The sequence below is a fragment of the Mauremys reevesii genome, unplaced genomic scaffold, assembly GCF_016161935.1.
Source record: "Mauremys reevesii isolate NIE-2019 unplaced genomic scaffold, ASM1616193v1 Contig32, whole genome shotgun sequence".
NCBI classification, from domain to species: Eukaryota; Metazoa; Chordata; order Testudines; family Geoemydidae; genus Mauremys; species Mauremys reevesii.
In genome coordinates, this window is record NW_024100843.1 from 233843 (window position 1) to 249463 (window position 15621).

General features: G+C 54.1%; 1 protein-coding gene across 4 annotated transcripts in view; it reads left to right on the plus strand.

Annotated features, from left to right (window-relative positions):
• Positions 1 to 609: 609 nt before the first annotated feature.
• LOC120393809 (butyrophilin subfamily 1 member A1-like) overlaps positions 610 to 15621 on the plus strand; it is a 61756-nt gene continuing 46744 nt past the window's right edge. For 2 of the 4 annotated variants that reach the window (XM_039518296.1, XM_039518299.1), the window contains exons 1-2: positions 610 to 646; positions 1003 to 1169. The gene's annotated coding sequence lies outside the window, so the exon portion shown is untranslated. Of the gene's footprint in view, positions 647 to 1002; positions 1170 to 1542; positions 1623 to 13734; positions 13750 to 15621 lie in introns of those variants that run through there. The other 2 variants (XM_039518298.1, XM_039518300.1) reach the window with 2 other exon arrangements.

A 15621-nucleotide genomic window follows, 5' to 3' on the forward strand; every position in this document is an offset into this window, starting at 1 on the left:
TCTACCACCCCGGATGCTGAGGAGCCCCCCACCAGCCCAGAGCAGGAGATGGGCGACTCTGGGACCAGCACCAGCAGCTCTGCCTACTCCCAAGGGGCCAGCAGCCCCTCCATGGGGTCTGACAGCCCTGAGGCTGAAGGCTCCCTCTTTGCAGGTGAGGGGAGACCCAGGGGAAAGGGAGGAGGACTGGGGCGGTGGGGGACTAGTCACACCCTGTGCCCATTGACTCGCCAAGGCTCCAGGACTGACCCACGTGAGCCCCACTGACACCAGTGGGGGTGGCACAGCCACACCCTGCGGCAGGGGATGCTGGGCGGAGTCGGGGAGCTCCAGCCTCTCCTGGGAGGGGTGATTGCTATGAGGCCCTGAGGCTGAAGAGGCTGAGATCATCTCTAGGAGGGGTAGGGTGGGGCCCTTGCCGCCATGGGGCTCCTTACAGAGAAGGGGAAAATATGAAGCCTTCTCTGTCCACTGCATCCCCCCAGCAGCAGAAGGGATTATCCTTTCTCCTTCCCTCCCTGGTGCAGAGACCCCCAGTGCCCAGCTGGAGTGGGTGGAGGAGGAAGAGGAAGAGGAGGAGGAGGATGTGTCCCCTGAACAAGACACCATCAGAGTCATCCAGCAGCAGCTCCAGGGCAGAGCTGAGGTACAAAAATCCCCCAGCTGTGCTGCCCCCCAGTCTGTCCTGCCTCTTGTTCCATCCCCACCCAGGCAGGGGGGCCTTGTCCCAGAGAATCCCTCACCTGCAATGGGGGAACACATCTCCTCTGTTATCTGGCACCCCAAAGTGGGAGCGTTTGTCCAACACAGGCCAAGGTTTCCGCTCCCTGCAGACACTGTCCAAGTTACAACCCCATGTCCGTGCAGGGCGACACTGGTTTCGGGAAGGGGGTGGCTTTCCCTGTCCAGCCCTATGGAGGTCCTGAGCCCTGGAGCTGGGTTGGGTTGGGCAGGGAGGTCCCTATGTAACAGGCTCTCTCTCTCCCCCCACCCCACTCCTAGTTGGTGGAGGACAGGGCCAAACAGCTCCGCTTCCTCCACGCTGTCCCGAGTCTGTTTCTTGGCACAGAATCAGGAGTGGTACATTCTTTCAAAAGCGGCCCTCGTGGAGAGCATTGTTCTGGCTCCTACGAAACAAATTAGCGAGACAATTAGTGGAGAGCATTGCGGTGAGTGGGACCCCATGCCCAGCCCCTGGGGCGAGGGAGCCAGACATGGGAGGAAGCGTTAGTGGGGCCGGATGGGGAAGCAGAGGACAGGGGTTCCTGGGGCGGAGGGCTGGGGCGCAGGGAAGGGGATCATTGTGACACTGATCAGGAGCCGGCAGTGGGGGAATTGTAAACCCAGAGGGCGGGGAGGGAGGACTTGGGTGGGAGGGGGAAGGAAGTTTGATGGATAGGAGGAATGGGGGGGCCCAGCTTGTTGGGGTGGGTGTGACACTGGCTGTTTCTGCAGAGCACTTTGGCCTCCTCCCTGGGAAGTGCCTGTGGGTCTATGGGGCCTGAGTCTCACACGCAGTTTCATTTCCTTGGGGTCTCCCAGGAGCTGATTGAAAATCTCCCCACGGTGTCTGAGCCAAGCTCCATCGTGTCCAGCTCCATGACTGCGGGTTACAATCTCAGGTACCAGGACCCTCCCATCCAGCTGCCCTAATGCTGGTGCTGACCGGGCCAGGGCCGGCTCTAGGTTTTTTGCTGCCCCAAGCAAAAAACATTTTTGGCTGCCCCCCACCCAGCGCTGGGCTTCCCCTGCCCGGCACTTCCCTGCTGCCCCAGCCCTGGGTTCTCCCCTCACTCACATACCCCAGCCACCCCAGCACTGGGCTCCCCCCTTTACCTCCCACCAGTGCCCTCCCCCATCTCCCTGCCATCCCAGCCCTGGGCTCTCCCCCCAACCTGCACCCTCCTGCTGTCTCAGGGTCACTGGTAACTCGCTCCCAGGGCGGGTCATTCGGCAGGAATTTTGGATGTGCACAAAACACAGACAGGATTGGTTCCCATATGGTTACAGAGGTGCAGTAAAGTGGAACAATTTTCAGCTTGTGTGATTGGAGGACGTCTGGATGCATATTATAAGACTGTCCTCCATAAATGAGGAAAAGTTGAGGTGCCTTTATTATTCTTTTGTTCCACTCTTTCTTTCTATGGGGAATTTGCCCATGCAATATCACTGTCTTCCTTTCAAACAAACAAAAAGGCAATGACTGTTGAAAATAGCAATTCCAGTCCTAATAAGCATTTCTTGCTCAATTTTATCCTACTTTTTCTACAGCAAGTTACAGTGGATCAGTATATTTGATTTGGGAGAAACGAAGTAAATGCTGCCCAAACTGAGCTTAAGCACTCCTGAATTTTGAGGTGTTCAAATCTGGAAGGTAGGTGCTGGGGGTGGGAGAGGGCTGGGGCTCCATGGGGGAGCATGGCAGCAACTGTCTGGAGCTGCAGGGAGCCAGACACGCTGGTCTGAGTGGCACAGTAAGCAGTTTATGGGTTGGAGAAGGGGCAGGGGGTTCCGGGGGGCAGTCAGGGGACAGGCAGCAATTGGATAGGCACAGGAGTCCAGGAGGTTTATCAGGCGACAGGTAGGGGGTGGGGTCCTGGGGGGAAGTTGGGTGGGGTCTCAGGAGGGGGCAGTTGGGGACAAGGAGAAGGGAGGCTTAGATAGGGGCTAGGGTCCCAAGGGGCAGTTAGGGGCAGGGGTCTCGGGAGGTGGCAATCAGTGGCCAGGGGCTAAGATTTAAAGAGCTCTGGGCTCCCCGCGGCTGCTGGCAGCCCAGAGCCCTCTGATTCCCAGCTGCGGCTGGGATTTAAAGGGCTCTGGGCTCCCCACCACAGCGGGCAGCCCAGAGCCCTCTGATTCCCTGCCGCGGCTGGGATTTAAAAGGCTCTGGGCTCCCTGCCCCTGCGGGCAGCCCAGAGCCCTCTGACTCCCTGCCGCGGCTGGGATTTAAAAGGCTCTGGGCTCCCCGCGGCTGCTGGCAGCCCAGAGCCCTCTGATTCCCAGCCGCGGCTGGGATTTAAAGGGCTCTAGTCTCCCTGCCCCTGCGGGCAGCCCAGAGCCCTCTGACTCCCGGCCGCGGCTGGGATTTAAAGAGCTCTGGGCTCCCCACCGCAGCGGGCAGCCCAGAGCCCTCTGACCCCCGGCCGCGGCTGGGATTTAAATGGCTCTGGGCTGCCTGCAGAGCGCCATGTGGGGGGGATTTAGAATCCCCCGGCGGGCCACACAGTGAGGCTCCGCGGGCTGCATGTTGTGCAGGCCTGGTCTACACTATGAAATTAGGTTGATTTAATATGTCAATTTTTGAGAAATCGATTTGATACAGTTGATTGTATGTGTCCCTACTTAAGACCATTAACTTGGCAGAGTGCATCCACAGTACCGAGGCTAGCATCGACTCTCAGAGCAGTGCACTGTGAGTAGCTATCTCACAGTTCCTGCAGTCTCCTCCGCCCATTGGAATTCTGGGTTGAGCTCCCAATGCCTGATGGGGCAAAAACATTGTCGTGGATGGTTCTGGGTACATGTTGTCAGGCCCCTCTCTTCCTCCGTGAAAGCAAAAAATTGTTTCTCACCTTTTTCCCTGGGTTACTTGTGCAGATGATATACCATGGCAAGCATGGAGCCCGCTCAGCTCCCTGTCACCGAATGTCTCCTGAGTGCTGCTGGAAGACGTGGTACAGCAGTGCTACGCAGCAGCCTCCCCTTGCCTTGCCTTGCAGATGACAGACAGTGAAGTAGGACTGCTAACCGTTGTTGTCGTTCTGTGGGTGCTCCTGGCCGGCCTCGGTGAGGTCGGTCAGTGGCGCCTGGGCAGACATGGGTACTCTTGGCTGGTCTTGGTGAGGTCAGTCAGGGGCGCCTGGACAAAAATAGGATGACTCCAGGTCATTCTCTTCTTTAAGTTTCGTCTAATGGAGATTCAGTCTTGCCTGGACTATCACATCAGCTGTAGGCTTCTGCCTCAGGCTGCTCACCCAGTCGGCAGCACCACGCGGTCGCACCTACCCCAGCCTACCCCTTGCTCCCATAGCTCATGAAACCTAGACAGTAGTAAGGAGCAGTTCAACTAGAGAACGAGCAAGTGCAGAATGGTGGTAGAATGTGCCTTTGGACGTTTAAAAGCTCACTGGCACTGTTTAGTGACTTGGTTAGACCTCAGCTAAACCAATATTCCCATCATTATTACTACTTGCTGTGTGCTCCACAATATCTTAGAGAGTAAGGGGGAGACGTTTATGGTGGGGTGGGAGGTTGAGGCAACTCGCTTGGCCGCTGATTACATGCAGCCAGACACCAGGCTGGTTAGAAGAGCACAGCAGGGTGAGCTGCGCATCAGAGAAGCTTTGAAAACCAGTTTCATGACTGGCCAGGCTACAGTGTGAAAGTTCTGTTTGTTTCTCCTTGATGAAAACCTGCCCTTTTGGTTCACTCTACTTCCCTGTAAACCAACCGCCCTCCCCTGCCCCCTTTGATCACCGCTTGCAGAGGCAAGTCATTGTTGTTTCAAAATCATGGATTCTTTATTAATTCGTCACACAAATGGGGGGATAACTGCCAAGGTAGCTGGGGAGGGGTGGGAGAGGAGGGAAGCACAGGAGTGGGGTAGTTGTAGGGGCACCCCCTAGAATGGCATGCAGCTCGTCATAGAAGCGGCATGTCTGGGGCTGTGACCCGGAGCAGCCGTTTCCCTCTCTGGTTCTTTGGTAGGCTTGTCTGAGCTCCTTAAGTTTCACACGGCACTGCTGTGGCTGTGGGTCCCTGTTATAGTCTCTGTCCTGCATGCCCTTGGAGATTTTTTCAAATGTTTTGGCATTTCTTTTTGGAACGGAGTTCTGATAGCATGGATTCTTCTCCCCATACAGCGATCAGATCCAGTACCTCCCATTCGGTGCATGCTGGAGCTCTTTTGCGATTCTGGGACTCCGTGGTCACCCGTGCTGATGAGATCTGCACAGTCACCTCTGAGCTCACCACACTGGCCAAACAGGAAATGAAATTCAAAAGTTTTCCTGTCTACCTCTCCAGTGTATCTGAGTTGAGAGTGCTGTCCAGAGCGGTCACAATGGAGCACTCTGGGATAGCTTCTGGAGGCCAATACCATCGAATTATGTCCACACTACCCCAAATTCGACCCAGCAACGTCGATTTCAGCGCTAATCCCCTTGTCGGGGAGACATATAGCAATCAATTTTAAAAGCCCTTTAAGTCGACAAAAATGGCTTCATTGTGTGGACGGGTGCAGGGTTAAATCCATCTAACGCTGCTAAATTTGACCTAAATTCATAGTGTAGACCAGGGCTAACAGAGCTGGTTGAGGAGCTCGCTTGATCATTATTGCTAATTTTGTGCAAGACTTGGAGCACTGGAGAACTTCCAGAAGACTGGAAGAAAGCTACTGTTGTGCCAATTTTTAATAAGATTAAATAGGATGACCAACGTGCTTACAGACCTATCAGTTTGACACTCATTCTTGGCAAGATAATACAGCAGCTGATAAAGGATTCGTTATTAAAGAAATAAAGGAGGGTCATCAGAAAAATCACAGAAATGTTGGACTAGAAGAGACTTCAGACTCCAGTCTCCTGCACTCTTGGCAGGACTAATTATTATCTAGATCTGACAGGTTTTTGTCTAACCTTGTTTTCGGGGGGAGGGATAGCTCAGTGGTTTGAGCCTTGGCTTGCTAAACCTAGGGTTGTGAGTTCAATCTTTGAGGAGGCCACTTAGAGATCTGAGCCAAAAATTGGTCCTCCTAGTGAAGGCAGGGGGCTGGACTGAATGACCTTTCAAGGTCCCTTCCAGTTCTAGGAGATTGGTATATCTCCTATTATTAAAAAAAAACCCTGTTCTTAAAAAGCTTCAATTATGGAGATTCCACAATCTCCCTTGATAATTCGTTCCAGTGCTTAGCTACTCTTACTGTTAAGATGGTTTTCCTAATGTGAGGTCCAACCTAAACCACCATTGTTGTAATATAAGCCCATTACTTCATGTCCTGTCCTCAGTGGCTAAGAAGAAATTTTTTTTACCCTCTTCTTTATAACAACCTTTTATGCATTTGAAAACTGTTATCATATCCCCCCTCCATCTTCTCTTCTCCAGACTAAACAAACCCATGTTAAAGGTCATGTTTTCTAGACCTTTAATTATTTTTGTTGGTCTCTGTAGACAAGCAGACTCACTCCTGGGGCACCTCCTGCTGATCTCTCAGGGAATTAGCTCAATTTCCAGCCTCCGGAGCGCCCTCTGCAGGCCAGTGATCCTCTGCCTCTTGGCCCCCATATCCCTCCCAGGATTCAGTGCCCTGTTAGCTGGGGTGCTGCCCCCTGGCAGTAACCCCTTTCTCTCAGGGTCTCCTCTCCCTGGGGAACCCCCACCCTCTATCCCCACCTCGCCGCAATATGAGGCTACTGCCAGCCATCATCTAGCCCCCACACTCTGGGGCAGACTGCAATATGCTACTCATCACTGACAAGGAGGTTTTGGACCTGCTGCCTTGGCCTACCCCTGGGCTGCCCTCTGCAACCCCCAGTACCTGTTGGCCCACTGCTAGGCCGCAGCCTGGGGCTTTCCAGGCTGGAGCTCCCCAGTTCCTCTGCCTTTCCTCAGCCCTGCTCCACTCAGGTACCCTGTGTCCATCTCCCTGCAGCCAGGCCCTTCTCCCTCTATAGGCAGAGGGAGACTACTGGGCATCTGGCTCACAGCCCCTTATAGGGGCCAGCTGGGCCTGATTGGGGCATGGCCACAGCTGAGCCTGCTTTCCCCAATCAGCCCAGGGTTCTTGCCTCAGCCACAGCCCTCTCCTGGGCTGTTTTCTACCCCAAAGGGCAGGAGCCTTATTGAAAACCCGAGGGGGGGTGGCGGGCACAAGGCCACCCACTTCTAAAGGCCCCTCCCCCAGCCTAGCGGGAGGGACCACTGGACCCAGGGACAAAATGAGAAAAAGGACATGGGGGACAACAAATGAGAAAAACAAGGACTGAGGTGAAGGTCATAGGTTCAAAACAAGGATACTGGATGGGGACACCGAGCAGAGGACCCCGGACAGCACCCACTGTTCCTCAAAGGTGTCAAGGGAGCCAGCGGGCGCTGCCCAGTGGAACTCTGCCCGGATGCGTGAAACTAGGGAGGAACGGAAATAGGCCCCACAGTCGCAGAGCCCCCCCTCGTCCAGCACACTCCTCCTGCTAGTGTAGATGGAGAGTTTGGCCAGGGCCAGGAGGAGGTTGACCAGGAGGTCACGCAACTTCGTGGGGCCACGGATGGCATGTGCAGAAAGGAACAGGTGCGGGGAAAAGTGCAGCCAGAACCTCAACAAGAGGTTCTGGAGGAGCCAGAATAGGCCTGCGCCAGGTTCTCCCTCACGCTGCAAAAGGGGCAGGCCTCAGGCACGGGTGTGAACTGCGCCAGGTACACGCCCATGCTCATGGCTCCATGAAGGAACAGCCAACCGATGTCCCCGGCAGCTGTGGGACCAAGGTGGAATAAAGGCTAGCCCACCGGGGCTTCTGACCCTCTTTAGGTGGAAGATAATCCCGCTATTTGGGGTCTGGGTGGGATGCAAGGGTGAGGAAATGCAGTGTGTGGAGCACGAGCATGTACAATTGGTCTCTAGACATGGTTTGGAACCAGACTGGCTGCAGGGTGTGCAGCCGGCTCGGAGTATGGGAACGGGAAGGCCGGGGGGGCTCGCGGAACAGGGGCTGAATAAAAATGTCCAGGGGCCCAGGGTGAGGGGTCGGCGGGGAACACCCTCTCGCAGGGTCTGCTGCAGGAAGATGAGAGAAACAGGTGACAAGGGGCTTTCACCTCCTGAAGTACGCGCGGGGGGTGTTGGAAGGGTGGCAAGCCCCATGTGCTGACCGAGCTCATGGGGATCCACCCAGTCCCTCCTGTCGTAGTCCAACCCTAATGGTTTCCACCAGGACCAACCTCTGGCACACCGAGGGAGACTCCGCCACCTGCACACGCAGATAGGGGTTGTATAGCAGGGGCTCCATGAGGAGGTCCACTCCCTCGGTGGCCACAAAGTACCTGGTCACCGAAAAAAGCTTCCAGGTCCGGAGGAGGTCCTGGTAGAAGACCGGCAGCTCAGAGAGGTCTTGCAGAAGAGCCCTCGGATCGAGATAAAGAAACTGCCAGTCGTATCGGAGCCCTTGGAGGCGGCGGAGGAAGGCGTGTGCCAACATGCTCCACGCCAGACTGCCTGCACCATAAAGGCGTCTCTTCAGGGCCTGGAGGCGGAAGACATGGACCTGGCTACAAAGGCAGACCAGGCCCTGTCCTCCCTCCTCCAGGGGAAGACTCAGGACCTCTGCAGAGACACAGTGCAGCCCCGGCCAGAAGAACTCCAGGGCCGTCCTCTGGAGCCTGGCCAGGATCCCCGGGGCCAGGCTCAGGGTGTTGAACTGGTGCCAGAGCATGGACAGGATTAGCTGATTCAGCACCAGGTGCAGTCCTCTCCATCGCCACAGCCACTTGCCCACCCTGGCCTCCAAATCCTGCCAGTTCTCTGGCGGAAAAGGATGCGTGGCGGAAAGGTAAACACCCAGATAGAGCAGTGGGCCTGTGCTCCACCGGATGACTTGAAGCACGGGTGGGAAGGAGCTCTCCTGCCACCTGTCCCCAACCACCAGGCCAGAGCTCTTGACCCAGTTGACCCAGTTGACCCGGATGGAGGAGGACGCCGAGTAAACTGCCTGGCAAGCCTCCACCTGCGCCAGGTCACCTGGGTCCTGGACCACGAGGAGCACATCGTCGGTGTACGCCGACAGGACCAGCCGCAGCTCTGGCACCCGAAGCACCAACCCCGTCAGCCTCCGGTGGGGGAGACAGAGGAAGGGCTCAATCGCCAGAGCATGCAGCTGGCCCAAGAGGAGGCACCCCTGCCATACTCCCCGCCCGAAGCTGATTGGCTCGGTCAGAGTCCAGTTGAGCCTGACCAGACGCTCTGCCTCAGTGTACAGCACCTGGAGCTGTAAAAGCAGCAAAGAATCCTGTGGCACCTTATACACTAACAGACATTTTGGAGCATGAGCTTTCGTGGGTGAATACCCACTTCGTCGGATGCAAGTAGTGGTGTATATATATATATACCTGCCCCTGGAAATTTCCACTACTTGCATCCGACGAAGTGGGTATTCACCCACAACTCATGCTCAAAATGTCTGTTAGTGTATAAGGTGCCACAGGACTCTTTGCTGCTTTTACAGCACCTGGAGAAAGCCCACAAACTGGGGCCCGAAGCCGAATGCTCGCAATGTGCCCAGGAGATACCCCTGGTCCATCCTGTTGAACGCCTTCTACTGGTCCAGGGACAGGAGGGTGAACAACAGACTATCCCTACACCCAAGCTCCAAGAGGTCCCAGACCAAGTACAAGTTATCAAAGATGGTCCGGCCCTGGCCAGTGTAGGTCCGGTCGGGCTGGACCACGTCTGCTGGCACAGACACCAGCCGCAGCAAGATGGCCTTCACTACAACATTATAGTCTGTGCTGAGGAGTGAGACGGGACGCCAGTTCCGTAGGTCACGGAGGTCCCCCTTCTTCGGCAGTAAGGCGAGCACAGCTCACCTGCCCAAGAGAGGGAGGACCCCGGTCTGCAAGGACTCGGCACAGATGGTGATGAGGTCTGGGCTGAGAATATCCCAGAACACGCGGTAGAACTCCACGGTGAGCCCGTCCATGCCCGGAGATTTGTTGGTGGGCATGAGACGGAGGGTTTCTGAGAACTCGGCCAGAGAGAGAGAGGCAGCTCCAGCCAGTCTCGGTCACTCACACTGACCATCGGGAGTTCAGTCCAGAGCACCCTACAGGCTTCGGCATTGATTGGATCTGGGGAGAAAAGACTGGCGGAGAAGGCCCTGGCCCTTCCATGCATCTCCTCTGGATCCGTGAGGGGGGTGCTGTCCTCCGCCAGGAGGCAGGTGACATGCTTTATAGCCCCCCTCTTTTTCTCCAGGGCGTAGAAGAAGCGGGAGCTGCGATCCATCTCCCGAAGGAGATGGATGTGGGATCGAAGGAAGGCCCGGAGCTCCTCCCGCTTCTCTCAGTATGCTGCGCAGAGGGGTGGATCCTCGGGGCCAGAGGCCAGATGCCTTTCTAGCTCTAAGACCTCCCACTCCAACTGCCCTATCACCGCATCCCTCTGCTGGCTGGCGCCCCGGGAGTAGTTGTGGCAGAAGAGCCGCGCGCACACCTTCCCCACATCCCACCACCATCTCACCGAGGGAAAGGCGCACTGCTGCCCCTGCCAGGCCATCCAGAACTCCTGGAAAGATGCCACAAAGCCCACGTCCTCCAGCAAGCTGTTGTTAAAATGCCAATAGGCCCGTCCCTGCCTCTCCGAACTGAGAAAGGCCATCACGGTCACCAGATGGTGATCCGAGAACAGGGACGACCGGATGCGAGAGGCATGGGCCCGTGCCAGATAGAAACATGAGAAATAAATGCGGTCCAACCGGGAGTGGCATGACTGATTGTCCTCCACCCTGAAATAGGTGAAGGTGATGTCATCGTCCGGGTGGTGTTTGCGCCAGACGTCCACCAGGGATTGATGGTCCATGATCTCCCTGAGGATACCTGTGGCCACCTAGGATTTCTCGACTCCTGAGTGGTCCCAGTCCTTAAAGGTGGTGTTAAAGTCCCCGTCCAGGACCAGGCACTCATGAGGATCCAGGGTGCCGAGGAAGGCCGATGCCTGCCAGTAAAAACACACTCGTTCTGGGTTTGTGTTTGGGGTGTAAATGTTGACCAGGTTTAATGTCAGCCCCTCCACAGATGCCTGGACTTGCAGCAGGCAACCTGGCATGACCTCGGCGACCCCCAGGACTTCGGGCCATAGCTCAGGGGAGAACAGGATGGCCACCCCAGCCGAATGGGTGCCGAGGTGGCTAAATTATACCCCATCCCCCCACTCCAGCTGCCAGCTAGCTTCAGCAACTGGAGCCATTTGGGTCTCCTGCAGGACGAACACAGAGTACCCCCCCTCCCGAAGGAAGGAGAGCACCTGTCTCCTGTGGAGACCCACCCTACAGCCTGGGCATTTAAGGTGGCAAAGATGACGGCTTTCATAGAGAGGGCTGGGTGATCGACAGCCTCCAGCAGGCCCTGCAACAACCCATGTTTGACCCCAAAGGTCACGAGGGACTCGCGGAACTTGCAGGAATGCCGGTAGGCCACAATGTCCTGCCTCCCGGTCCCTCTCCCCTCCCCCAAAAGGGCCCTCACGGCCTGGAGGACACAATGGAAGTCCCTCCAGCTCTGGAGGGCTAGCTGCACCTTACTCTTATAGAATCATAGAATATCAGGGTTGGAAGGGACCTCAGAAGGTCATCTAGTCCAACCGCCTGCTCAAAGCAGGACCAATTCCCAACTAAATCATCCCAGCCAGGGCTTTGTCAAGCCTGATCTTAAAAACTTCTATGGAAGGAGATTCCACTACCTCCTTAGGTAACCCATTCCAGTGCTTCACCACTCTCCGAGTGAAAACGTTTTTCCTAATATCCAACCTAAACCTCCCCCACTACAACTTGAGACCATTACTCCTTGTTCTGTCATCTTCTACCACTGAGAACAGTCTAGATCCATCCTCTCTGGAACCCCCTTTCAGGTAGTTGAAAGCAGCTATCAAATCCCCCCTCATTCTTCTCTTCTGCAGACTAAACAATCCCAGTTCCCTCAGCCTCTCCTCATAAGTCATGTGCTCCAGCCCCCTAATCATTTTTGTTGCCCTCCGCTGGACTCTTTCCAATTTTTCCACATCCTTCTTGTAGTGTGGGGCCCAAAACTGGACACAGTACTCCAGATGAGGCCTCACCAATGTCGAATAGAGGGGAATGATCACATCGTTCGATCTGCTGGCAATGCCTCCCACCCCGCCATAATCGTCTCTCCCTTACTCTCACAGAGATTGTGAAGCACACAACAAGCAGCAATAACAATGGGTATATTTGTTTGGCTGAGGTCTGAGCAAGTCAGTAACGTGTGCCAGCGTCCCTTTAAACGTCCAAATGCACATTCTACCACCATTCTGCACTTGCTCAGCATGTAGTTGAACAGCTCCTGACCACTGTCCAGGCTGCCTGTGTATGGCTTCATGATGAGGCATCAAGGGGTAGGCTGGGTCCCCCAGGATAACTACAGGCATTTCAACATCCCCAACAGTTATTTTCTGGCCTGGGAAGTAAATCCCTTGCTGCAGTCGTTTAAACAGAGTAGTGTTCCTGAGGACGCGAGTGTCATGAACCCTTCCTGGCCTCTCACGTTGATGTTGGTGAAACGTCCCTTGTGATCCACCAGTGCTTGCAGCACCATTGAAAAGTACCCCTTTCGGTTTATATACTGGCTGTCCTGGTGCTGCGGTGCCAAGACAGGGATATGGGTTCCATCTATCGCCCCACCACAGTTAGGAAATCCCATTGCAACCAAGCCATCCACTATGACCTGCACATTTCCCAGAGTCAATACCTTGGTAGCAGCAGCTTAGTGATTGCTTTGGCTACTTGCATCACAGCAGCCCCCACAGTGGATTTGCCCACGCCAAATTGATTCCCGACTAACTGGTAGCTGTGTGGCGTTGCAAGCTTCCACAGGGCTATCGCCACTCGCTTCTCAACTGTGACAGCTGCTCTCATATTGGTATTCTGGCGCTTCAGGGCAGGGGAAAGCAAGTCACAAAGTTCCATGGAAGTGCCCTTATGCATGTGAAAGTTTCTCAGCCACTGGGAATCATCCCACACCTGCAACACTATGCGGTCCCACCAGTGTGTGCTTGTTTCTCAGGCCCAGAATCGGCGTTCCATGCCTAGAACCTGCCCCATTAACAGCATGATCTCCAAAGTGCCGGGGCCCACAGTTTGAGAGAATTCTGTGTCCATGTCCTCATCACTCTCGTCACAGCGCTGCCGTAGCTGCCTCCTCCTTGCCTGGTTTTGCAGGTCCTGGTTCAGCATAAACTGCACGATAATGCGCGAGGTGTTTACAATGTTCATGGCTGCTGTCTTGAGCTGAGCGGGCCCCATGCTTGCCGTGCTATGGCGTCTGCACAGTTCACCCAGGAAAAAAGGCACGAAATGGTTGTCTACCATTGCTTTCATGGAGGGAGGGGTGAGGCTGAACCCAGAACCACCAGCGACAATTTTTTTTGCCCCATCAGGCATTGGGATTTCAACCCAGAATTTCAGTGGGCAGGGGAGAAGCAGGAACTATGGGATAGCTACTCACAGTGCAATGCTCCGGAAGTCGATGCTAGTCTCAATATATGGACGCACACCACCGAATTAATGTGCTTAGTGTGGCCGCGTACACTCGACTTTATACAATCGGTTGCCCAAAATTGAATTCTGTAAATTTGGAGTAATCCCGTAGTGTAGACATACCCTTAGAGTGAAATATCAACCAAAATACCCCTGCAAAGAGCTCAGGGTACCTGAACAATTCATTAGGCTCACAAGAGCTAATGAAATTTGCTTTTCACCAGCAGTTAAACATTATCCCACACACAGAATGAATGAACACATCCAGCCAACAAATCAAAGCTGCAAAACAGCCCCATTAGTGTTAGTGGTGTTGGAGAGAAGGCTTTGGATTCTTCGATCATGGGATGGTGTTCCAAGAAGGAGGAGTGCTAGGCAGAGATAGGCTCCACCTAAGGAAGAGAGGGAAGAGCAGCATCGCAAGCAGGCTGGCTAACCTAGTGAGGAGGGCTTTAAACTAGGTTCACCGGGGGAAGGAGACCAAAGCCCTGAGGTAAGTGGGGAAATGGGATACCGGGAGGAAGCACGAGCAGGAGAGTACAAGAGGGGAGGACTCCTGTCTCAGACTGAGAAATCGGGACAATCAGCGAGTTATCTTAAGGCCTATACACAAATGCAAGAAGCCTGGGAAACAAGCAGGAAGAACTGGAAGTCCTGGCACAGTCAAGGAACTATGATATGGTTGGAATAACAGAGACTTGGTGGGATAACTCACATGACTGGAGTACTGTCATGGATGGATATAAACTGTTCAGGAAGGACAGGCAGGGCAGAAAAGGTGGGGGAGTTGCACTGTATGTAAGAGAGCAGTATGACTGCTCAGAGCTCCGGTATGAAACTGCAGAAAAACCTGAGAGTCTCTGGATTAAGTTTAGAAGTGTGAGAAATAAGAGTGATGTCATGGTGGGAGTCTACTATAGACCACCAGACCAGGGGGATGAAGTGGACGAGGCTTTCTTCCAGCAACTAACAGAAGTTACTAGATCTCAGGCCCTGGTTCTCATGGGAGACTTTAATCACCCTGATATCTGCTGGGAGAGCAATACAGCGGTGCACAGACAATCCAGGAACTTTTTGGAAAGTGTAGGGGACAATTTCCTGGTCCAAGGGCTGGAGGAACCAACTAGGGGCAGAGCTCTTCTTGACCTGCTGCTCACAAACAGAGAAGAGTTAGTAGGGGAAGCAAAAGTGGATGGGAACCTGGGAGGCAGTGACCATGAGATGGCCGAGTTCAGGATCCTGACACAGGGAAAAAAGGAGGGCAGCAGAATACGGACCCTGGACTTCAGAAAAGCAGACTTTGACTCCCTCAGGGAGCTGATGAGCAGGATCCCCTGGGAAAATAACATGAGGGGGAAAGGAGTCCAGGAGAGCTGGCTGTATTTTAAAGAATCCTTATTGAGGCTGCAAGAAAAAAACATCCCGATGTGTAGGAAAAATAGTAAATATGGCAGGCGACCAGCTTGGCGTAACAGTGAAATCCTTGCTAATCTTAAAGGCAAAAAAGAAGCTTACAAGAAGTGGAAGATTAGACAAAAGACAAGGGAGGAGTATCAAAATATTGCTCAGGCATGCAGGTGTGAAATCAGGAAGGCCAAATCACACTTGGAGTTGCAGCTAGCAAGAGATGTTAAGAGTAACAAGAAGGGTTTCTTTCAAGTATGTTAGTAACAAGAAAGTCAAGGAAAGTGTGGGCCCCTTACTGAATGAGGGAGGCAACCTAGTGACAGAGGATGTGGAAAAAGCTAATGTACTTAATGCTTTTCTTGCCTCTGTCTTCACAGACAAGGTCAGCTCCCAGACTGCTGCACTGGGCAGCACAGTATGGGGAGAAGGTGACCAGCTCTCTGTGGAGAAAGAAATGGTTCGGGAATATTTAGAAAAACTGGACAAGCACAAGTCCATGGGGCCGGATGCGTTGCATCCGAGGGTGCTAAAGGATTTGGCGGATGTGATTGCAGAGCCATTGGCCATTATCTTTGAAAACTCATGGCGAACAGGGGAGGTCCCGGATGACTGGAAAAAGGCTACTGTAGTGCCCATCTTTAAAAAAGGGAAGAAGGAGGATCCGGGGAACTACAGGCCAGTCAGCCTCACTTCAGTCCCTAGAAAAATCATGGAGCAGGTCCTCAAGGAATCAATTCTGAAGCACTTAGAGGAGAGGAAAGTGATCAGGAACAGTCAGCATGGATTCACCAAGGGCAAGTCATGCCTGACTAACCTAATTGCCTTCTATGAGGGTCTGTGGATGAGGGGAAAGCAGTGGATGTGTTATTCCTTGACTTTAGCAAAGCTTTTGATACGGTCTCCCACAGTATTCTTGCCAGCAAGTTAAAGAAGTATGGGCTGAATGATTGGACTACAA